General features: G+C 33.2%; 1 protein-coding gene across 1 annotated transcript in view; it reads left to right on the forward strand.

Moving 5' to 3' along the window:
* LOC140435297 (EGFR adapter protein-like) overlaps positions 1-27,171 on the forward strand; it is a 651,983-nt gene that overhangs the window by 382,541 nt on the left and 242,271 nt on the right. Inside the window, exon 4 of the mRNA XM_072524130.1 lies at positions 15,997-16,114. The gene's annotated coding sequence lies outside the window, so the exon portion shown is untranslated. The remainder of the gene's footprint in view (positions 1-15,996; positions 16,115-27,171) is intronic.

Below are 27,171 nucleotides of genomic sequence, written 5' to 3' on the forward strand. Positions count from 1 at the left end.
CCATGGAACAAGATGAAGAAGAAGAAGAATAGATCTATACAGAAGCGAAAGAGCTAATATGCAAACTTAAAAACGCGAAAACAGCACGAGAAGACGGAATATGTGCAGAACTTATAAAATAAGGTGGGGACGTACTATACAAAAAGATTTACGAACTAATACAGAATATATGGAGCAAAGAAAAAATGCCCAAAGATTGGAAGAAGGGAATTATATTGACAATCCCAAAATAAGGAGAAAATAGAATATGCAAAATCTACCAAGCAATTAATTTCACACACAAAAAAGGATCTTCAAGTGAAAAGAGCTTCAGCTTCTTCGGGATAGCTTGTATATAACTCTCTGCTAACGATTTTGACATTTTGAAATGTATCTCTCGGTTTCTTCCTAAAAAATTGTTATTTCATTTCTCTGCATATTTGGGAGATGTAATATGATTTATCTTTGGGACATTGGCTTCTTATTTCTATCAATAAAGCTCTATATTCATCGTTTTTCTCAAATGAAACATTAGTATTCTCACCTACTGTCAATTATAAACATTGAATGTGTTATACTCAAATTTTAATCTGCCATCCTGTACATGGGAACATGTATAACGTATTTTTCAGTGTTAAATTGATTCTGACTGAATTATTTCTACGATATTGCTTTGCAATTGATATTTTACGTACATATTTCAAGTTGTCTTTTATATTTCATCTTCATATAGTTATTATGAACATAAGTAATTTGATCCAAATTGGTTTATTTTTGTAAAGTTTGATATAACTTTAATACAATGTCAGTATAATATTTGATGAATAGTTATAACTCAGGAAGACGACATAAAAAGAAAGTAAACACTTCTGTATAATATCTGTTTCGTAAGTTTCGTGTATTTTCGTTTCAGCTTTGTTTTATTTCCTGTATTTTTCAACTAAATTAGTAAGTTTATTCTTTGCATTATTTCTTTTAGATAAGCATTTATTCTACAGACAATTAAGAATATACGATAAAAAAATTTAATAATGGGACCATCGAGGAGGGGAACATCCTTATATGAGAAATTGTAAGGAATTAAGGAATTGTCAGAAATCTAAAGCAAGAAAAAGTAACAGATCTACATGAAATCTTTAACCTAGATTAATAAAAACGAATCCCCGAAATGTTTGTACGGGCATCACTTCAGAACGACTTCACCAAATTGGATAATTCTTTTTTTGTTGTGTTTGTTATTATCAAGAAAAGGTTTATGTAAAATATAATTTTCAAAAAATTGTACGGAAAGACTTCAACAACAGTTTTTCTGTAATTTTAAATCGCAATATAACTAATAGATGGCGCCATACTATGACTAACAAAGGAAGCTAGGATTAACAAAATAAATGTCAGTATTGATAGATTGGGCAATAGACATACCACATTGAATATACCGGTTCCCGTTCGATCACCAAAGTCAAGCACTGTCGGTTACAGTTGGAACTTGGATGGGTGACTGCTTGGGAACATTGCATGTAAAACCTTCCTTCTTCGAAACGGCTGGATCAATTTTTATGAAATTTTAGGTTTCTGTAGTACTGAGGATAGGTCGTTATCTATTTTTCATATCCTGAAGGGTAAGGATGATTCACTCCAAACATTCTTTTTTTATTTTTTTAACAACTTTTTTTTATTTTTATGTTTTTATGATGTGACATCAAAAGTCTAGGAGAAGCTCTAGGAAAACGCAATTTCATACTGAACAAAAGAAACAACAACAATACACCATGGTTCAGAAAAGAAATAAAAGAAAAATGTAAAGAGAAATGAGAGGCCTACAAGAAGAAAAAAACATCAAATACTCCAGAAACTCGAGACACCTATAGAAGAATACGTAATTAAACAAAGCAGTTGGTAAGAAGAACACTGGAAACAGTTTACAAAAAGGATAAAAAGCAACTTCTACGGTACACAAAAACAAATATGAAGATTCATAAGAAACTAATGGAAAGAAATGGCAAAATTAAAGGAATACAATAACATACCAGCGAACGAATGGGACAGATACCTACCGGAACTATTTAAAGAATAGGAAAATAATAATCAACATAATAACGTACCTGAATTAAGACACGAAGTAAAAATCAGTTTTCAGGAAGTAAAGATAACCATAAATCCACTCAAAAAAAGAAAGTCACCAGGACCAGATGGAATAACCAACGAGCTTCTAAAACACCGAGGAGAAAGTATAACCCTAGAGATGACAAAACTTATACAAAAGCTAATATTGCACTGCAAGATACCAGACGCATGGAGAAACAGCATAATGATACCCATGTTCAAGAAAGGAAATAAATAAGACCCTAACAATTCTTCTTCTTTAAGTGCCGACTACCGATCGGAGGTTGGATATAATCATGACTATCTTTACTCTATCTGCTGCTGCTCTGAAGAGTTCTATAGACCCCAGTCCCTTTAAACCAGTCCCTTAAATTCTTCAACCATGACACTCTCCTTATTCCTATACTCCTTCCTCCTCTTATCTTTCCCTGTATTATCAGCCTTAGCAGTTCATATCGCTGTCCCCTCATTACGTGTCTCAGATATTGTAACTTTCTTATTTTTATTGTGTTTATTATTTCGCATTCTTTGCCCATTTCTTGCAATACTTCCGTGTTCGTTTTCTTCTGTGTCCATGCTATTCCAATTATCCTCCTGTAACACAACATTTCAAAGGACTGTAACTTATTTATGTGTTCTTGCTTTAATGTCCAGCTTTCAAGTCCATATTGCAGTATCGAAAACACGTAGCATCTCAGTGCTCTTACTCTCAGTTCTAGTCTAAGGTGTCTGTTGCAGAGAATTGTTTTCATTTTTACAAACACATTTCTTGCTATTTCTATCCTGGCTCTTATTTCGGTTGTTAGATCATTATTGTCTAAAATCCAGGTTCCTAGGTATTTGTATTTATCAACCCTTTCTATCGGTGTCTTTTCCAAATGTATGTTTGTTGGTATGTGTGTTTTCTTTGTTATTATCATGTATTTGGTCTTTTTTATATTCATCTTTAGTCCATATTTTTCACATAAACTGTTTGTTTTGTTTAGCTTTAATTGGAGTTGTTCAGCAGAGCTTGCCATAATCACGGTGTCATCTGCATATCTTATGTTGTTAATAGATCTTCCGTTAATTATTATTCCTTCACTTTGAGATAGGAATGCTTCTAAAAAATGGCTGCACTATATACATTAAATAATAATGGTGACATAATACATCCCTGCCTAACTCCTCTCCTGATTTCAATTTCTGGACTGGGTTTTTTATCTATTACGATTTGTGCTCTTTGATTCCAGTAGTGGTTTGTTATTATTCGTAAGTCGTTATGGTCTCTGTTTTTTGTCTTTAGAATTTGGACTAATACAAGACCCTAACAATTATAGAGGTATAAATCTACTGAACACGGCACTAAGCTTGTCACAAAAGGCCTAACCAAAAAATCAATAAACTAACAACATTATCATATGAACAGCAAGAATTCAGATCCGGAAGATCCTGCGTAGACGCCGTATTTGTACTTATAGAGACAAATTACAGAAAAGGCCATCGAGTACAATAAACCAGCATATCTATCTTTTATAGACCTGACAAAGGCTTCCTTGCGATCGAATCCAAGTCGAAGACGTCTTACACCTACTGTATAAAAAAAACATACCAATCAGTATTATACAAACCATTGAAAACATCTACTTCCATAATCGAATACATGCAAAGATAAACGGAAAACCAACACAGTGTATACCAGTACAAAGCAGAATCAGACAGAGTGACTCGTTAAGCTCACTTCTCTTTAATATAATAATGGACGAAATAATACAAGCAGTACTTAAAGGTCATGGTTACAAAATGGGGAACAAAGAAATCCAAATATTATGTTATGCAGACGACGCCGCATTAATCGCCGAGACAGAAGACGAGTTCCAGAAATTGATGGAAAAATAATAAAGCACTAAGGAAGGTTTAGATATCTGCAAATAGATATAATTAGTTCCCGAGATGTTGAAGAAGAAGTACGACAACAAAGCATAAAAGCAAGTGAAGCGGCGGGATCTCTTAATTACATAATCTGGAAGAACAAAAACCTAAAACAAGACACAAAAAAAATAATCTATTAAGCAACAATTAGACCCATATTAACATACACGGCAAAGACAAGACCTGTCACATCTAAAACATGACGACTACTTTAAACAACAGAGATGAAAATACACCGACGAATATCAGGGAAAAGTCTGTTGGATAGGGAGAGAAGCGAAAACATAAAAAGAGCATGCAATATAGAACACATAACGTCGGTTAAGAGTGTTTACCTGTTAACTCCAGAATGGTAAAGTTTTCAGGAGACAAAAAAAAACCTGTTAATTTATCCAAAACTAATGTTGTCGAAATTTTTTTGTCACAACTATTTATTAACTATAGTATATGAGTTATTTAACTACTTTTCTTCAAATGATGTTCGTACATTTAGTTTACGGAACTAAAAAATGGAGTTGGCAGATTTTCGAAAATATATGTTGAACACCATCTGGAGTTGGCAGTAATTTTACATGAAAGATTAAGAAACGGTTTTATTTTTATTTATGTATTTACGCTAGAATATAACATAGCTTTAATACAACAATCAGTATCGTTACAAAATTTATACTAGTTGACACTACAAAAAAGCAAAACTTGTAAAATTTAAACTAAAAATTGTAATAGTTACTACATCTACCGTTATTCGTGAGGAATATTGTCATAATATTCATGGTAGTCTACCGGTAAAGTACATTTTAGTTCTTGTAAATCTGTATACTTTTTAGTTTTTATTTTTAGACGGTTTACATGCAGACTATCAAGTTCACGCCAAGAACAAGTCTCCATAGGCTTTGGTATACGCTGTGGTAGAATCTCCCATTCGTCATTAAAGCGCAGTTTAAAAAAAATTAGTCCATTTGCAGTGTACTTCAGACTGCGAATATCGGTTACCTAAAATAGAAAATATTAAATAATATGTAAAGTAAATAGTGGCGAGGATATAACTTACTTTAGGGTCTCCCTTCCTCTTGCCAGGTCTAATACTTTTAACTAATTCAACCTTTTTAAAAGATTTGAAGAACAAATGATCCAAATACTCGACTGTGTATGGTCCAGGTTTCTTCCTCGCAATTTTGGAAAAGTGTGCATAATCTGCAGGTACATTAATTATCTTATTCTTTACGCAACGCTCAATGGTAGAATGCATTGCATCTACCTCCATTTGCGTGTGCCCAACCTCTAGGTATTTCTGTATAATACTTATGTTATATATTTTTGCCAAATTCACAGCTGCGTTGGACAGTACAGCGTTACGGTTTTGATATGTACAACCATCGCTATACATAATGATTTCTGGATTTTGCTCGCTTGGATTTATAAGTGGTATTGCATAGTTTTCCATAAAATGATGAAAGCAGGAGGCAAATTCTTCGGCAGATAATCCTCCCTCACTCTCATTCCATATATAACAGTAGCCATCTTTTGTTTGTAGATTAAAAAAACAGAGGTTGTACACACATAATTTGGTCTTATAATATAAACTACTTATATTAGATTTTGACGCCAGCAGGACTGCTTGAAGGTCCATTGCATATACATGACGTTTATTATTGAAATCATTGTGTTTTTCAATCCTTGCCTCTTTTTTTTTTAATAATATGTAAGTTGTACTCAGTTTCAGAAACATGGTTATTCTTGTAAGCAGCACATAGCCCACACTCATCCTTTTTAGGCCGGAAAAGAGACAGATTTTGTGTATTAAACACGTTATTGAACGTAAACATAGATAATGGAGCTATATTCTTTGCACGACACCAATCGTTAACGTAAAGTTTATATAGTTCTTGTTTTGAAGACCACTCTGGTAAAAGATACTTTTTGCTCGTAGAAGATCTACAATAATGTGACTCCATACACGGTAGAGAATTAAAAAAATCTGTTAATGCCGTATGTTCGCTTTCAAATGGATTTTTACGACTTCTGTTTTGTCTATAAACGTTGGGCTTTTGCTTAGATGCATAATCACTGGATTCCAATGGTAATGAAAAGTTATTTTTCCAATTTAATAATGTCCATCTGCCAATACCTGTCGTATTTACATACATTTTGCGGCATACTCTAATATCTGTGTCGTTGCTTCGAAGATAATACATTAACGATTGTTTTCGTTTAGATTTTTCTGGGTCTTTTCTATCTCTCGGTCTATTTATAGCAGTCGATTTTACAGTATTATCTACAAATACTTTTTTTCTCCCCAGCTTAAATTCCAGAAATACTTAAATATTACGTTTCTCTCTTCCTCAGAAATTTTATTACACTTAAGTAATCCATTTTCTTTGGTCTTGCAACAACATCTTTCTTTTAATTCTCGGGGTATTTTCTCCATATCATAGTTCCACTTTCCATTTATTTTCTGTCTTCCAAAATAGCTCTTACCCATTTCCCGACGACTTTTATTTTTTTCAGAATACCAGGTCTTTTTATTAACCTGAAACCTCTTTTTACGTTTTTTGCTTTTTTCTGGAACATCATAGCTGTCAGAATCCGAATGGTCAGAGTATGGTACTAAAGGCTTAATGAAATCACTGTCATCTGATATGGCATCTTCATTCCACTGATATTCAATATGTGAAACATCACCAGTTGCTGAAAAATTTTCGGGATTTTCGTTAAGGTCCATGCGTTCATCTGAGAAAATATCTTCTGGTATATCTCGAGTAAAGTCTAGATCATTGTTATTTGGTTTTTCCAATGCGACTACAATATTTCGGTCATAATATTTGAGAAGTTCAGTCAGTTCTGTATCATTATAACTTACGTTTTCTGTACTAGGTGTCTCATTGTCACTTCCAACATTTTTAACAATATATTCTTTTCCACTAGTTTGAGCAATACCATTTATCTCATCAGCTAACTTAAGGATTTTACTTGCTCTAGACATCTGCAATAGAATTAGAACAATGATTTTTACAAATTCTAAAAAAACAGTTTTTAATATTTTTGTACTTTAATATTTTTATATTATTCTCTTTGGATTTATTACATTATTAAATATCATGTTTTAACGATATCAACCCCTTTCAACTACCACGTTTCCCTCGCCTGGCCGAGAAAATAAAAAAATAGATTGCCCCCAAAATATTTCTTCTTAGGAATTTGGACACATGAAACGGTACAGCCGTATTTCTGATAAAACCACTTATACGTCATAGTTTCCTCGTAAAAACCCATTTAGTCGTAAAACAGGAATGGGATTGATGGCAAATTAGAAAGTTTAACACTAATTTCTAGAAATTTTAAAATAACTTTGAACTAATGGAATTACTTCTAACAACAATCACATTAAGAAAATCTGCTATGTACTTAGATTGTAACATAGGTAGATAAGTAAAATAAACGAATTGCTGCTAACTCCATCTTGTTCGATTTTAGCAGTTTTTAGCATGAATATAATTATTTTTCTTATTATATGTTAACTAAACAATGAAATACACTTACCTCTCTATCAAAAATAAGAAGAACACAAATTTACCTTAATATTTCTTTGAAAAACTACGATTTGCAACTCACAAGCACGTGGTCACTTGTTGCCTGCATTAGTTATACTGGAGATGGCAGTGTTGCGCTATGAAAAATATCACTATGGAGAAAGCAGGATAACGTGCACTTAAAATTTTGTTATTTCTAAACTATATTGGAGTTAGAGGGTTTGTGAGATGATGTATGAAGGTATAAAGATTCAGAATCCGCTAAAATGTCATTTTAGATAAAAAACGGAGTTAGCAGGTTAACACTCTTAGCCGACGATAAATGGATGGGTGACAAAACGGAAACACGAGTGGAACGAACACATTAGTAGAATGACAGAGGATAGGATAGTACGAATAGTACGAATAGCACGAGATAAGTCACCAAATGGACTAAGAAATATTGGTAGACCAAGAAAAAGATGGTGCGATAATTTAAACAATTCAGGAGGCTAATATTAAAGAAATTTTTTTGCAACGCCTTCTGCGTATTTATTGTTTTCTGCTTCTATTTTTAACTGTACAAGACTACAGATTTTGTTCTTAATTTGTTTAGTTTGCGTTCTTATTATTTTGATTTAAAATTTTAGTATTACTATTTTGTAATCTAAATTAGAGTTTTTGCTCCCATGTATGGTCTGACATCTTGTGTTAGTCTTAGCCATTTTTTTTTTTTTGAAATAAGTACATGATCTATCTGGTGACCTCCTCTTCGGCCTGGAAGGAGCCATGTTATTTTATGTTGCCTTTTATGCCGGAATTTTTTACTGGCAATGTGTATTTACGTGTAGCACTCGGAAAAAAACTTGTTCTTTGAAAAAAAATATAATAATGAATGAATTTTTTTGATATACGAGCTTTTGAGCGATTGCTATGCTATTTTGTATAATATTTCATTATTTTCATTTTATTAAACGAATATTGCAGAATTTTCTACCGTACTTAATACGACGAAGAATTTAATTTTGAATTTTTGCAGCGCATTCATAAAACAGATTTTAAATAACTCTCAATTCCTCCCCAGCAAATTCTATATGTGTAGATAGCAGATAATAAAACACGATGCCATTGCATCATGGCGTTTTATGATTTTTAAATACCTGCGAATAGGCCGATCCGTACGTGTTTCGCAGTGTAATATAGACGTAAGTTATTCGATCTATGTAATTGAACAAAAATATTTGTACGTACGTGTATCTGAAATATTGTACGAATATAAAAATTTTAGTATTTTGCCCATGTCACGGAACACGCAGACAAAAACTGAGACAACTCATTGAAAAGTCTAAAGAATTTCAAGTACCTATGACTATATGATTTGTTGACTACTAAAAGGCATTATGTAAGCTGCATCTGTGGTCCATTTTAATAGAATTGGGCACACCAATGCACCTGGTGAGACTTATTAAAAATCTGTACCAGTCCAATATAGCAACAGTACGACTAGATCAGAAGTTCTCAAAACAATTCAAGATCGAGAGAGGTGTTAGACAAGGATGCATGTTGTCACATGACTTATTCAACATTCATGGTGAACATGTCATGTGGATGATTTTAGATGGATGGGCTGGTGGAGTAACAGTGGCTGGTAGGAAAATCTCCAATTTAAGATTTGCTGATGACCCTACACTTATAGCAGCAAATGAGCAAGAAATGTTTAATCTTCTGCGAAAAGTTGAGTACGAAAGCAATAAAGTTGATCTGAAAATCAATACAGCTAAGACAAAAATATTGGTAGTCGGCAGATTCCACACTATTTAACTGAGTAACATGTTACAGGAAGACCAAATAGTGGACAGTTTTGTCTATCTCGGGTCTAGTATAACTAACGATGGTAACTTTCAAGCAGAAGTTCGAAGACGTATTGTTATAGCAAAAAATGTGATGAGTCGCTTAACTAAAGTTTGGAAAGACAGATCTATCTCTCAAAATATCAAGATGAGACTGGTGAATGCCATTGTATTCTCTCGTATCTTTGAGATGTGGTGCTGGAGAAGAATGCTGAGCATATCTTTGACAGCTTATAGGACAAACGTTTCCACTCTAAGCTAACTCGAGATTAAAAAAAAAAGGCTATCCACAATATGTCTGCAACGTAATCTGCAATTTTTGGTCACGTGGTTCGCAGAGGTGACGATAGTTTCTTCTTCTTTTTCTTTTTCTTTTTAAATAGACATAACTCTGTATGTTTTTCAATGTGCCTCCAGTAAGTTGTCGTTCCATCGTTTTCGTGGTCTTCCTACTGATCGTCTTCCTATTGGAGAACTGTCTCTTGCCGTCTTTACTGCTCTATTTGTTGTCATTCGGCTTATATGATCGTTCCATTTTACTCTTCTATTTCTTACCCAGTTTTTGATGTACTTCACCTTGTCTAGTCGTATAGTCGTATATCTGTACTTCTAGCTCTGTGCCATAATGTCTTATCATCAATGTTTCTAAGTGTTTTTATCTCTGCTGTTTCGAACATCCTTTTTGTCCTGTCTGTGTCTGTGTATGTCATTATCGGTCTGATGACTGTTTTGTAAATTCTGCTTTTCGTTTCTTTCCCGATATTTTGCCTGCGGCTCTGTTTGCTCTATTCACTTGATCTTCCACTTCAGTTTCGAGCTTTCCGTAGCTAGATAATGTAATGCCTAGATATTTAAACTCCATCACTTGTTCTTTTATTTGACCTTCCAGCTCCAATTTACATCTTAGTAAATTTGCTGTTGTAACCATGCATTTTGTCTTTTTTGAGGAAATTAACATGTTAAATTTTCTGGCGGTTATATTAAATTGGTGCAGCATACGTTGTAAATCATCGCCACTTTGAGAGAGTAGTATTGCGTCGTCTGCATAGCAGATTATTTTAAGTTGTTTTTCTCCCATTTGGTATCCCTTTTTGATTCTTACTTTTTTTATTATTTAATCCATAATCAGGTTGAACAATAGAGGACTCAGGGAATCTCCCTGTCTTATCCCATTGTTAGCTTCAATAGGGTCGGTTACTTCTTCTACTTTTACTTTTATTGTGTTGTGAGGATGGTTTGGAGAGATTAATTGTGTCTGGAAACGTTCCGGGGAGAAGATCAAGAGGACGATCATCAACCAGATGGTACGACCAAATTTAGAATTCAGATGAAAACTCATTCTACAAAGCTCTCAAAGCAGCTGAAGATAGAGACAACTGAAGAAAAATTCTTAGGAATATTGGAAGAAATCGCGATCCTCAGTAATATGGAAATGACGAGAGAGAGAGAGATGGGATACCCAGAAAGATATAGAGTCGTGTATCTTACTATTTAGGGCAAAATATGTGCAAAGAGGGGTCCAGATCAAAGCTTGGTAACCTATGTGAGTGGTTTAATCACCATTTGGCATCTCTCTTTAGCGCTATAGAGAATAAAGTTATGATAGCCGATATAAACTCCAACGTTTAGTAGTACACGTGGTACGGAAAGAAGAAGTTTATTTTTATAAAGCACAGATTTTCAAAGTGGTCTATATGGACCTCCAGGAGTCACTTTCGACAACTAGGGGATTCACAACAACGAGTAAATAAATATGGGACTACGAGATGTGAATGGGGTTCCTCGTGAAATGATCATTAGAATTCATTAACTGAATAAAGTTAGTTCATGAAGTAAATTTGCTGTATTCATTTGATTCAAGTTTCATTAAAATGCTTCAGTGCACATTTTTTTTTAATTTGCGAAAAAGTGCCATATTCAAAAGGTTTATGAAAATGAAAGCATAATTTTTCAAGGGGAATAGCAAAGGAGGTATTCAAATTGTTTTTAAGTGAAAAATTGTAATGTTTTGCATTTTTTCAAATTCTTCTGACCTCCTTTGATTCCTCTTGCTTATGGTACCGGTAGAATCATTGCTAAGTTCATTATTTCTGATTTATATTATTGAAAGAGAAAGTTTTTTAAGATAAATAATTTAAATAACTTTTAAACTGATCGATGAATCATTCTGCAATTTTAAGTATATTTTTAATGTTACTAAATTTCACTTTCTACGCATTATCAAGGTGGTAGGTTCTTTTTTACAATAATTTTTAATATTTATTTTAAATTAAGAATTCTTAGGATTTTAAAATTTGTATTCTATTACTAAACAAAATTAGTATCAACATTCATAAATCTCGATTTTGTTTAAAATAAAAACTTTTTACGGATAGGTGAAGGTACTTATAAAGGGTGCATTTTTTACCTCAAATATTTAATAATTACAAAAATCCACCGAAGCTACTGCAGCAAACATAGACGTTTTAATTATTGAGATCCATAAAATTCAAAAAACTTTTTAGGTACCTGGTCGAGTCGAAGTTCCCAACAGGGTAATTTTTGTCTTATTTCTCCGTATTACAAGTTATTCCTTTCTATACACATTTCGTATACTATATATTTAATCCCTTATATATTATACCTCAACTCCCATGTCCTCTGTCGCAATTTTATCAAAAGTTACATGTATTGACCGGCCTATTTTCATATATTCTCACTTATCAGAGCATTCGGCAAATCCGAGTTAATTAAATCTAATAAATCCTCGTGTAAATGGAACAACTTCATCAATCTAAAATAGCAGATAAATACCTACATGCTTTGTTTTTTGCTCTGTTTTAGTCTCCGTTTTTTATTAGAGAGCTCGTAATTTTTTCATCAGCGTTTTGTGCTAATACATACGAAACGAAAACATTGTTCTGTATGTGGTATTTAGTTAATATGGGTAGCTTTTAGTATTTTGTATAATTTGTGAATTTTCTAGAGTATGTAATGTAATTTTTATTTAACATTTGAAATATTTTTTAACATACTAAGGTTCTGAAATAGTAACACCAAATATAATAATCAAATAAGACACAATGTAAACAGCACAACAGTTGTTAACCTATCCAAAGGAACCTGACATTCTCAAAAAGTCTAAATTATACTGTAACATGCCCATCACGTGAACCAAACCCGTAAAGTGCCCATGAGTTGCCATGAACTGAGTTGCCTAATGAGTAAGATACAACAAACAAGTGCACAATACGGACTTAGACTAAATATCACAAAAACCAAATAGATGTTAGTAAGCAAAACCCAACAACCACCACAGCAACCGATATTAGACAATGAAAGAATTGAACACGTGGATTCGTACATCTACTTGGGAACAACAGTTAACTCAAATTGGGATCAAGCGAAGGAAATACGTATAAGAGTAGAAAAGGCAAGACCATCGTTCACTAGCATGAAGCAAATTTTCACCTCTAAAAGCCTCACCCTACCTCTCAAAATTCGACTTCTGAAATGTTATGTATTCCCGGTTTTGTTATATGGAATGGAGGCGTGGACAATGACCGCAACATTGATGAAAAAAGTAGAGGCCTTCGAAATGTGAGCTTACCGACGTATATTACGTATATCCTGGACTGAGCACGTGACCAACGAAGGGGTACTACGCCGGATAGGTAAAGAGAGAGAGGTAGGAATAAGTATAAAGGAAAGAAAGTTGGAATACTTGGGTCACGTTATGAGACATAATAAATATAGAGAACTACAACTGATCATTCAAGGGAAAATAGACAGCAGAAGGGGTCCAGGGAGGACAAGACACTCGTGGCTCCAAAACTTGCGGCAATGGTTCGGATTGTCATCTGCTGAACTATTCAGATCTGCCGTAAACAAAGTCAGAATAGCCATGTTGATTGCCAACGTTCGGAACGGACAAGGCACATGAAGAAGAAGAAGATGCCCATCACAAGAGACAATAATTAATGCAAATGCCAAAATCTGTCTAAACAAAGAACTACTAATTTACCAAAAGGAAGAATATAGAGTACTGTGTAAAAAGAAACTGGAGAAAAGCCCAAATCAAAAGTAATTATTAGTAGAGAGGAATTCAAAGCTATCAAAGCTCTAAAAGAAGATAAGTATAAGACCAACTGACAAGGTCAATGCAACTATAATTATGGCCAAAAGTCAATATCAGAAGATAATCCAAGATCAATTATCATGAAAGAAACATATTACCTACCTACTAAGTATCTTGGAAAAATTATTTATGCACATTTGCGAAAATTTCTGACGTCGGGATTTTAATTGGAGGGTGAAGCGGACGATGTTTTCTTTATGAGATCTCCATGGGGATGGGGAAGAAAACTTAATTTTGTTATCTCTTTTAATCCAAGTTATTTAATTTACTGTAAAAATTGTTCTAATTAACTTTCTTAAAAACAAACAAAAGTTTATTATGTGCCAATTGTGTGATTTGTAAATTCAATTCTTTTTAATCAATTACTTTATGATATGGGTTAAAAAAAAACATATATGGTACGAATACAACGCTTATTTCACAAATAATTTCACTGACCTTTTTGATTTACTCTCTGCGATGTTTCCCGACGGACACTGATTTAGTCTCCGGATTGTGTTCTCGCAAAATTGTCCAATTCTCCAAACACGTGTGGCCCTCCTTCTTCCTTCCAAAACTGTTACACAAAACAGCACTTGTTCAGATTTTTTCCAAAATTAAACCTCCGACTCGTTTCAAAATAATAATAATGGCACTCATTCAGCCAACTAGTTTTCCCACCTAGACTGGTTATCTTGTACAAACTATAAATAAATTGTCTTTCTTTACTTACAGAGTTAGGAGTCTCTTCGGACACAAGAAGTTTGGAGAAGATTTTAAACAACATTTAATACTTTCTAAATAAACCCGAAATGTTTTTCCTATACAAATTTTTTTTAGAAACATTCACTATTAAACTCCACTGTTCTCCGAAAACACTAATTATAAATCATTATATTTTCAAATTATTAACCTATACAGGGTCTTGAATATTTATGATCTCATGGTATTTTGCATACAAAAGTTTATTTTATTCCTGATCTATTTTAAAATCATAATAGTATATATTATTATGATTGTTTATTTTGACTTTAATCTTAGTTTATTGAGCCAATAAAAAAGAATTATAACTTATTTGTTATCAAAAGTAAAATATTCCTTATATTACCTGTGTTCGATGGATTCAAAAGATTTTCTAGTTGTCTTTTATCGGGAGAGAAGAAAGGATAAGAATACAAATATATTATATTACAAAGATTTAAGTTTCTTTATTTTATATGAACGAATAAAACAATTATTAAATTCTGTCGTTATCTTATCAATCAGCATACAAGAAAATAAATCAAATTTTTATAATAATAAGATTATAAAGCTACATACATTTATATTACGTGAAAACCAATTTTACTTAAAATTTTCTTTACTTGAAACAAGAAACAACAAAACTTAAAACTTTTGATTAGCCTAACAAAACCTCAGTTCTTAAATGTGAATGCTAATGACCATGATGTCAAACCGATCCTTCACAGATATAAAATTCAATTGTACAAACACTTACAGCTTATTTTCTTCTTGAGTTGTATGTTGGAACATACCCAGAAAAGTCCAGTCTCCTCAACGATGTGATCTCTCCTCTTTGGCACCTCGGCTCCTTCTTAACGTCTCTGCAAACCTCCTGCAGACTACACAAAAAACACCTGATTCACTTCTCCAAACTGAGCTACTTATTTGTGACACCAGGACCTCCTTTTGTCAACTTGATGCCGTGAGAATACTTTCACATATACTTTATAAAATGCCCACGGTAGATACAAGGACCTCTTTTAATCTACTTGTTATCTCCTTCTGCAAACTATTCACTTCTTTTCGTTACGCCGGTATCCAAACTCACGAACCACACCCTATCTTGAGACAAACGACTGTTTCCTTTCGATGACCAAAATATAACTAACCCCTCCGGTCTCCTGATCGGCTCACAAATTCCCATTTAAAAACGACCGTCCAATCAAAAGCTCAAATTGTGTTTACCATGATTTTGGAGAAGCCTAATTTCGGTTTCAGAGAAAAACTAAATAGCTTACTTTAAAATTGGTTTTGTCAATACACAATTTATACATATTTCAAAAGATTAGAATATGGTCATTTAATACTCGACTATACAAACAATGAAAAGATTAACTAAGACAGGTAAAATGTCTTCTAATTCTAAACAAAGGTTTTTTTGATAATTTCGTTTGAAACGGAAAAATTTCTATTCTTATCTACACTAAATCTTATCTTAAATTACTATATACATTTTTGTTTATAATGATATCTTAAAATTTTATTCCGATGGATATTTTTATTTATTTTTCTTTGGTTGGGAAAGAAGAAACATAACAATATATATATATATATATATATATATATATATATATATATATATATATATATATATATATATATATATATATATATATATATATATATATATATATGTATATGTGTGTAATTTCTATATTAGGTTGACGATGCCGCCTATTTTTGCTATTGATAGCTGGCGCCACACTGTGTCACGTACTTTCAACCCTCTCTTAACTTGGTATTAATTACCGTGTATTTTTTGCAGAATGTCCCATGAAGAAAAACCCACGCGACGTCACAGGGAGAGTTTAATGCCTTGTCGACGGTATTTGTTGTCTCCAGATCGCTTGTTTCGTTGCTGATTATTTAAGCGACTATTAAAGGTGAGTGAGTTTAATTGATTATTGAACGATGTTTGTGATATTGCGTGAAAAAAATGAATCGAGGTTTTAAAAAAGCAATTATTTTAAAATATTTAGTTTAATGATTGTACTGATATACTGTTTTATTTGTAAAATAGTATAATCATTAGCAAAGCCTTCAATTCCCATTGGAATTGTGATGAACATCTGATTATTTTAAAAACCTATTTTTGAAGTAGATTATTCTTGTTTTTTATCATAGTTTGTTGTGCATTTTTACGGTTTTACTATTATGTCTTTCTTCATTTTCTGCTGTCTTTGTAATGCGATATTCAATCCTTAAAATTCTTGATTCTGTCAAAATGTTGCCAAGCTCAGTGAATCGACTATCACAAGGATCTTATTTGAACAACTGTGCTTGAATTTTTTACAAGAAATCTTTTATTTTTTTGATTTTTTATGTTTGCTTGTTTGCCTGTTTACATACAATCAATCTTCTTCTTCTTATGGTGCCTATCCGTTCCGACTGTTGGCTGTTATAGACGTATTGAACCACTTCTTTAGATTTTGAAGCCAAGATATTCGTTTTGTCATGGCCAAGGTATTCTAATTTGCGCTCTTTGATTGTGTTAGTGATCTCGCATTCCTTGCCCATTCTACGTAGGACCTCAATATGAGTCACACGAATCACCCATTAAAATTAGTAAGATGCGCCTGTAAAACCACATCTCGCAGGCCTCGAGCTTTCCTAAAGAAGTTTCAAAGAGCGTCCATGCCTCTACTCCGCATAAAAATGTAGAAAATACATAGCATCTTGGTTAGTACCAAGATATGTGTAGCTGTTTACCCTGTCAATTGGCTGTTAGTTTACCAAAAGGTTTCTATTTAATATTTTGTGCTTACTAACTACCGTTTGTTCGTATTAAGTTAAAGCACATATTCTTGACTTATATCTGATATGCGCGACAATATTGCTTGTAAATCATCTAGGCTATAGTAGTTGTCCCAGTGCTTGCTTGAAGACACGCTCCGAGTGCATGTTAAATAGCACTAGAGACAGAATGCATCCTTGTCTCACTACTCTATCTATGGAGATTGTCTCTGTCAACTGGTCATCCACTTTAATGTAGGCAGTTTGGTTGTAATATGAATTATATATAATTCGCAAGTCTCTATCATGTGCTTCTTTCAAGTTGGATATTAGCTTGTCATATTTAACTCTATCAAATGCTCTTTTGTAGTCAATAAAACAAATATATACATCACAGATGACATCCCTGCACCTCTGGATAAGCACTTGTATAGCGAATACAGCTTCTCAGGTGCCTAAGTTATTGCGGAATCGTATTGCTTATCGAATGCGTATTTTTTATATATTCTGTTATGTATCACTTTTTAAAACGTTTTAAGTAAGTGGCTCATTAGGCTAATTATTCTGTAGTCTTTACATGTTGTAATATAGTCGTTATCCATTTTATTAGAAATTCTGTATAAAATGTTTCAGGCCCTACAGCTTTACCATCTTTAGTTTTTTTAGTAGCTGCCGTGACTTCTTCAATTGTAATCGAGGGTCCTGTTTGGCATTCTATGTCTTCAATGGTAATCTGCCTTTCATCTGCAAATGTTACTTCCACATATTTCTTCCAAGCATCTAGTCTCTCTTCCACACTAGTGAATTACCTTGGTTGTCTGCCAGACATCCAACTCTTCTATGCTTGTATAGGCCTGGAACTTTTTTGTGCATATTGAATGAATCGTGTTTTTGTTGTAATAGCGGTATTTCCGTACATTGTTCTCTCAGCTGTGGATCCTTAGCCATTCTGATTGCTTTTTTGATCTCTTTGTCTATTCTTTTGTATAAAGTTTTGTCCTGATCTTTGACCTTTTGCCTTTATTAAATCATATATAGAATCTTATTTGTCATCCACAATTTTTTCTTAATTTTTGGTAGTTTGAGGAAATTTTCTTGTATGTCTTGTGAAACTCCAGCTATGTGAAACTATGCAATTTTTCAAACTCCTGGTCTATTAAATCCATTTAATTAATAACGGTATTTAAATTATTATGTATATACTATTTTACACTATGTTCTGTGCATTGGTCTTTGAGTAGCCTAATGTCGTATTTTGGGTTGACGCTACGTCAAATCTTCTTTAGCCTTACCCTCATTTTGCAAATCAGTGTGTTATGGTCTGACTTAATATCGACTCCTGGGTATGTCTTGATTGATATAATGCTGTTACGGAATCTTTTATTAATCTTATTGTAATCTGTTTGAGTTCTCACTATATCGATATACTGTTACAATTAATAACCAGCAAAAATATGAAATAAACATCAAGCAAACTATCTTGGAATTAAATCTGTTTCATTTTTATTGCGAAGTTTTTAGCCACTGTCTGTTATTTTATTTTTACGTGTATTCCTGTTATCAAAAACCTCTATAAATAATAAGAAGCCATCGCTTGCTACTTTTCATTTTGATTCCCGTTCTTAAATACCTCTTAAAAGAACAAATTCCTCTACTTGTCTTAAAAAACTATCAAAACAAATTCCAGCGGACTTAAAAGAACGCGCTTCGTTTGTGTTTTTTTATCGTGGCATCCCACGTCGATTACATTTGTGAGTGAACAAATAGCGGGCTGCGTGCCAAACAAATTTTTGAGGAGATCTTTATTGTTTTGATGAGGGGATTTCTTGCCAAATAAAATGCCGCACTTTTAAAATGCTCCGTGCCGTTCCCACAGAGACACAGATTTCCCACTTTAATCCTAGACAATCAATAGATCTCTGCAGGGGATGGTAATTGAGTAGTATTATCAAATGGAGTTATGTATGCCGGAAACTATTTTTCTAAAATGACGAAAGTGCTTTTCTATGATAAGAAAATGGAATGTTTTGGGAATCAATATATATTTTGTACAATGTTTTTTTAAAAACCTGAAATATTTATTAATTGCTGTTATTATCGCCAGTACCAATGAAAAATCCATAACGGTTTGTAATGTAAAAGTTTAAATTCGGCATTTTTTAGGCACATGTCAAATGCCTCATACCTATTTGTTGCCAAAAATCAAAAAACCGAAATAAATTGGTAAATAAATAAATCGTTCAATAAATTTCATAACTGGGCTCAAACATAAAAAATTCCATAGTAAACAGTTACTAAAAAAGTGATACAGTTTAATCACCTCATGAGGATCGTAAAAAATTGCAAAAATCGCACAACGTTTATTTATTTAGCACTTTTATAGAAAAAATCGTATAATGAATAATAGGCATTTTTATTCAAAATTTTCTGAGATGCATTTTTTATTTAAAATATTTTTTTCTACGACTAACAAATTCTCGGTAAATCGATTTTTTTCGTTTTTTTTCCCTACGGGTGGCGATGTTTAAGGGGAAGCCGGGGGATAGAAATAGTAAACTTTTATGCATATTTACCAAAATTATCATCTAAAAAAAATTCAGCTTGTTCGTATGATTTTTAGAGCTTCAGTTGCACTTTCGTCTCTGATGACTAGAGTATAAAATAATAAATCAATTTATTTATAACAAAACTAAAGGATCTCTGGGATTTTTTAATCCTAGTTTTTTTTAGATGGCTCTATTTAATTTACGTTAAATTAAAAAAAAATTGCTTTATTGGAAATCAAAAAATACATTTTTTTACATCAGAATACCGATTTTGATATTTAAAATTTAATTTTCTTCAACCCAATTTCTTTAGTATTTTTCACGCGCAATAACTATGAGATGGTTTTTATTATTATAATCTGTCCATATAAAAGGCTATGATGACAAGTCATACTGTTTGTCCAGTAAACTAACAATGCCATCTAGGCGAGAAATCTGAACTACCACATTTTGACATTTCAATCACATTTTGTTCTTGAAACGATAGGTTTAATTAATAATACTGTATTAATTACATATTAATATAACTAAGAATTAATTTTCTCAGAAAAAATCATTTAAAAGATCTCAGAACAGAAGAGAAGTACGTCCATCGGAGAAAAAAGCGAACTTATGAAAATAGAATATAGGAAGAACTTGAGGCATTAAAAAAGGAAAATCAAACAAGAAAATTCTATAAAATTCTAAATAAAGCAAGAAAAGAATTTAAACCAAGGATCGGACTATGTAAGGATAAGGAGGGGCATATACTCAATACAAAAGAAGAAGTATTGAAAAGGTGGGTGGAACACTATAAAGAACTGCTTACTATCGAAGTAGAAGATCCAAATCAACCACCCCCAGGAGCAAACAACAATACACCATTGGAGCCTCCATCAATTCAGGAAGTACGGGATGCAATAAAACACCAGGAAGAAAACAAATCTCCAGGAAGTGCTGGTATACCCGCGGAACTTATTAAATGTGGAGGTGCTACTCTGACTAATCATATATATAAAATCATACTGAGAGTCTGGAATGAGGAACAAATCTCAGAAGAGTGGTGTATTGGGATCGTTTGCCCGCTACACAAAAAGGGCGATGAATTAGAATGTAGAAACTATAGGGGAATAACCCTCCTTAATACAGCATACAAAATATTTTCGAGTATTCTATATGGTCGCCTGAGTGAATATTCAGAGGAGCTTCTTGGTGAATATCAAAGTGGTTTTAGGCCTGGTCGATCAACAACAGACCAGATCTTTGTGCTAAGGCAAATACTGGAAAAAACCCATAAATTCAATATCGACACATACCATCTTTTCGTAGATTTTAAATCGGCCTATGATAGTGTCCTAAGAAATAAATTGTATGAAGCCATGGATGAATTCCACATCCCCGAAAAACTGATAAGATTGGTTAAGGCTACAATGCGTAAAGTTGTTTGCAAAATCGAAATACAGGGCGAACAATCACAGGCATTTGAAACGCATGTTGGGCTGCGACAGGGAGATGCGCTGGCGTGTCTTGTTTTCAACATAGCTTTGGAAAAGGTGGTCAGGGATGCCCAAATAAACAGCAGAGGAAACATTTTTAATAAATCATCCCAAATTTTGGCATATGCAGATGATCTAGTTGCCCGCACAACACGCAAGCTAGAAGAAATGTATACCACCTTCTCAAACGCCTCAAAAAATATGGGCCTGCACATACTTAGGCTCCCTGATCACCAAGAAGAACGTCATGACGGAAGAAATCAAGCGAAGAATAATCCTAGCAAACAAATGCTATTTTGGACTGAGTAGACATATGAGAAGCAAAAACTTAAGCCAAAAAACAAAAATAACCATATACAAAACCCTTATACAACCAGTGTTGACATATGGGTCGGAGACATGGACCATTTCCAAGGCCGATGAAAATCGTGACAACGAGATTTTACGTGACAACGTCTTTTTCTCGGTAGAATATTTATTGATATGAATATTATTAAATTGCACAATAGGAACAAGGAATTGAATGAAAATAAGAATTGCACAAATTTTAACTATAGAAATATATTTTGTTTACTAAAACATTGTACATGTAAACTTAAACTTAACTAATTTCTATTTGAGTGATTTTGTTGAGGATAGGACGATGATAGGAGAAATATGAAATGAAAGGAAGTGTTTCTGTTGTAATGTGTCTTGAACGCCAAGAACGCTCGAGAAAGACAGAGAAGAGACACAAGCACGGAAGCACGCACCGATTCAACGCGCCTAATTCTCTAGTGCTGCGCGCGCAGCGGACCGATCATGTTTGAGTGGGAGAGAGACGCAAGGCATTCGCCGGTCCGGCGGGCCTCTCTCTCGTTCGGTGACTCACTGTAACAGACGTGAGCGAGCGTTACACTTTTTCATGAATGACTCCTAGCCACAACCTAATTTAAGACGTTGTCACGTCAAAATTCAACCGTTCTAATCTACAGCAACATTCTACGAGTATAACTTAGCAAGAGATCAAAATTAAAACAATTTTAAAGATGAATTGCTAAATGAAGACATTACTGAACTTTTTGGAGTTGAAGATGTTTAAGCTAACCTTATATGATATTTTAGTGTTATGAAAAAACCTGGGAAGAATCATTAAACATATATTAATTTTTTATTCATTATTAAATTTTTCTTTACATAATTTAATTTATTCCTGCCACCCACCACAAATTGTATAATCAAAAGAGATATTATAACATCATTGTGATTTCTGTGACAATTAAATAAATATTGGTGTGTTCCGAAATATTTTACAGATAAGTAACCGCAAAATAATTTGACGTGGAAAGACGGGTACATTTTATTTTGTATGTCTATCCATCAGATAACTATTTGGCAGATAGGACAATATTTTTCTGGAGGTGAAAAGACCGGCCCTTTCATGTAAGGTTATTATTTTAAAAATTTAATTATTAATTCTTTTGAAAATTTTGTTGATCATAAAAAAATCGCTGCGAATTTGGTGATCGGTAAAAAATATAATACAAAACTCGAGCTTTCCTAACAAATAAATTGCCAAATTAGAATTACGCTGGTTTTATACGTAGGTCGATTTTATAAGACGTCTTTACGCAAATAGTTTAGCGACTCTGCAAAAGTGACTTATTTGTTATTAAAGTTGTACAACAGATTAAAATATTATTCTGTCATTTCAGCCTTCAATAGGAGGAAGATAGAAAAAATTAAGTGAAGTGATTGTAAGTGCAATTGATTGGATCACCCGTCGCATAGTAACGATATTATATGATATAACTTTCTTAATTTTGATCAATAATATAGCAGTAAAAGTGTAATAATACTACATTTTTCTGTGACCATAAATGTTTATTTTCTCATAACTGTTGCTGTCGTCGTGTTTTGTTTTGTTCCTAATAGATATTCTAGTAGATAATCGCGGAACGTTGGAAAATAAGTGCAAAAGAAATCCGAGAAATAAATTACAGTAGGTACTTATTGTCCTCGAGATAAACGAATAGTTGATGCTGTACGCCTCTGGCTGTGTGTTCCGATTACCATCTAACTAAACGGTAGCGGTTATAAGAGCACCACCGCCGCGGCCGCCGCCACCGAGCAAGTTGGTGATTTACGCCGCTAAAATTATAGCGTTACGCGTACCAACGTTAAAATAGTCTCCTCTTCTCTCCCCATTATTTATAATAGTAATTACTAGAAGAGACTTATGAACAACACGCAACCACCTCTCTATCTACGTTGATAGATTTTCATGTTTTAGGGAAAGATTATAATAGATAGAAGCAGAAATGGAGGGAGTCCTCCAATCTCCAGTATCAAAATACGATACTATATTTTTTGGGAGTTTTCAACTTGTAGAAGAATTTTTTATATTATTTTATTTTAGTATTATGTAATAGCGTTACAGGCTTTATAAGTTTTTTCTTTTATTATGTACTTTATCGTTCCAGTTTTTAACAGTAAATTTCTCTAAATATTTGACTACTGCTGTCAGCCGTATTCTTTGGCTGACAGCAGTCCTTCCTATTATTAATGCAATCTTCGCGACTTTCGTGTAATGGCCCAGCTATCTCATTCTTCGGGATCTAATTTGCACTTACGTTTTTGCTTGTTTTTGTTGGAATTTTCGTTGGGAAATCTTGAGAGTTCTGACCATTCACATATACTATATTTCAGTGTAGCCGATTTCTGTTTGCATATTTTTTCTGCGTTCGACAAGCGATAACCAGAACGATGAGAGGTAAATACACCTGTAGATATTTTGCTTTTGTAGATACTAAGTGACTGTTTTTCCAATTTTGTGGAGAAGACTGACTACTCAATAATAAATTAAAAAACGGGTGTGGCAGTCCAGTGGGACTGCCGGTAGAAGTTACACTTCTATACACGCATTCGCCGTTACAAATTTATTTGGGAAACAATCTGCACAATCATTACATATGTAATGCTATAGGTAAGACATAGCAGAAAGAGAAATAGAATTAATAACAACTTACTAACAATTAATAAACAACTTTTGACCTGTAATAGGAGTATAGTAAATGAAGGATTGAATCAATATTTTGATGAAAATGTATATTTTTATTTTCATATATGTATGAAAGGAGTTGAATGCAAAATATTTTTTTACACATACTCTGGATTAAAATTCATTGTTTATTTTGTTATTAATATAAAAATACAATACAATACACTGCAACATAATTCAATATAATAATACAATACAAATTAAAATGCAATATTCATAAGTATTTAAAAATGACCATAGAGCTGGTTAAATATGGGCCGACTGCACTTTTAGAATTAATAGTAGACCTTTTCAATAAATGTATGTGTGAAGACCAGGAAATTCCTAAAGATTGGAATAAATCTTATATAAGCTCCATATATAAGAGAGGGAATAAAAGAGACTGTTCCAATTATAGAGGTATTAGTGTGACGAGCTCTGTGGGCCGGTTGTACGGCAGAATATTAAAGAAGAGGGTTGAAAGACAGATACAAGATATTGAAGAACAAAGCGGCTTTCGTACCGGGAGATCCTGCCTTGATAATATATTTATCCTACGACAAATAATTGAAAAGCGTGTCGAAAGAAGTAGAGAGACCCATTTGGTATTTATAGACCTTGAGAAAGCATATGATAGTGTCCCGTTAAAGAAAATGTTTGAGGTCCTCAAAAGGTCCGGATTGGATTCGACGTATATCCGAGCGATATATAAATTGTACGAAAATGCAGTTAGTTGTGTAAAAATTGGAACCAGAACCTCAAATGAATTTAAAGTCACTAAAGGCCTAAAGCAAGGATGCTGTTTGTCACCGACACTCTTTAAAATATACGTCCAAGAGGCATTGAGGAATTGGAGAAATAAATGTAGATTTATGGGCATCGAAGTGGGACAAGAAACTCTGTATACATTGTTGTTTGCAGATGATCAGGTGGTGGTTGCAACCGATGAGGAAGATATAAATTATATGAATCGAAAATTATTTGAGGAATATGCCAAATGGGGGCTTACTGTAAACATAAGCAAAACAGAATATTTAAAAATTGGAGGAAATACCACAGATCTGAGGCTTGAAAACGCAGTCAGAAAAGGCTGCAACCAGTATAAATATCTAGGAAGCATCATATCAGCAGATGGCAGAGTTAAGATAGATGTACAAAACCGAATAACCCAAGGGAAAAAATGCATCCGAATACTGAATTCATTACTGTGGTCTAATAAAATAAAGATGCATACCAAACTTCGCGTATACAGAGCAATTGTAGAACCAATTACCACATATGGTGCCGAATGTTGGACGATGACAAAGAATGAACGAGATAAAGTAGACGTTGTGGAAATGGATTATCTTAGAAGGTCATGTCGAGTATCGAGAATGGAAAGAATCAGGAATGAGGAAATACGAAACCGTACAGGAATTAGAGATACTCTTTCAGATAGAATACAAGGAAGGCAATTACAATGGTATGGTCACGTGATGAGAATGGAGGAGGAGCGGTGGCCAAAGAAAGCCTTAATGTATGTTCCGCCAGAAAGAAGGAAAAGGGGAAGACCACCAAATTCCTGGAGAAGAGAAATTACAAAAACAATGCAATCTAGAGGCTTAGAAGAGGGAGATTGGAGAGATAGGAAAAGATGGAGGCTGAAATGCGGGAAGCGGCAATCGCCGTAGGACCCCCGTTTTATGATGATGATGATTTAAAAATGACAATAATATACATAACTTTTCTACTTACGCATATGTTTAATTTACCATGTAATAATATTAATAAAAAAAGTCCTCCGCGACTGGGAATCGAACCCCGGTCTCCCGCGTGACAGGCGGGGATACTGACTACTATACTATCGAGGACATGACACAAGCGTATTTCAAAATTGACAGTTCTGGGTCATACAGTGATTTATTGAGATTATTATTTTGAAATACAAAAGACTAATATAATTATGAACATTTAATAAATAATACAAAACATATCACATAAATAATAATATTAATAAATATTTTATTATATATATAATATTATATGTATATATATAATATATATAATATTAAATATATATATACAAAAGGAACATTTTTATATTCGAGAGAGGAAGAGAGAGAAAATATATCTTCTGTCTCTCTCTTACTCATTATCTTACATATGTAACGATTTCACAGATTCACTGCCATACAAATTTCCAACGTGGAGCGCGAGTATAGAAGTATAACTTCAAAAATATTTGCCATATTTTTTTTCTATGAATTATAAGAGCTATGAGTTATAAGAGGTCCTAATTATAGGAATTATGTTCCTATAATTAGGAACATAACTTAATTTATTATTTAATTAAGAGATATCATTACACTTTTCATACAATGTGTGTAGAATTGACGAGGGAATATGAGCAGCAAAAAAGTATTCGGCAAATAGTGTGACAATTCTCTTGTACTTTTCTTATTTACACATTATATTATGTCGTTAAAAATCTACGTTTACATTATACTTACCGTATAATTAAACAATAAGTAATTATTGTTTTATTCCATTGTTTACTGAAGTCTATTTATTTTGTTGGTTTTTAACGGAGTAAAAAACTAAATACTAAATTACCCACTGAAAATCCGGTTTATACAGTTTTATGCTTCAATGCCAATAGCGGTGAAATGTCACAAATAAAGCCCCAAAAAAAGTAACCGATATACCGGAAAATGATTTAGTGTTGAATGAACAAAACCACAAAAAACTTATTTTTTGCCCTATATTTAAATTAACCTTATTTCTTTGATTTGTATGTATAAAATACCTGTTTATGTTTGAAGTGGAACAAGGCTATTAAGAAAAATATCAGCACATCACTTTATTTCGCACTTCTCATAAACGAACATAATTTATTAGATTAGACAGTTCGTTCGGAAAAATATTGCCATGAGATTTTTTTGCATAATCACTTTCAAGAGATACTCCAAAATAACGTTCAAGAGTTCGCCCATGCGAGAAGTTGTTCAAAATCACGCCAAATTCAAAATCTTGGACACGCCGTAGCTTGAGCGCCAGCCCTGTCATAGGCGCTTTATTAGCAAGTAAAAAACAATATTTTAAAATAAAACAGGCCCAAAATACTTATCGGGAAATGATACAGGGTTTCAACTTGAATTTAGGTTCTTGGTGAATTCAAAAATAATGTT

This window comes from Diabrotica undecimpunctata, chromosome 2 (genome assembly GCF_040954645.1).
Source record: "Diabrotica undecimpunctata isolate CICGRU chromosome 2, icDiaUnde3, whole genome shotgun sequence".
Classification (NCBI taxonomy): Eukaryota; Metazoa; Arthropoda; class Insecta; order Coleoptera; family Chrysomelidae; genus Diabrotica; species Diabrotica undecimpunctata.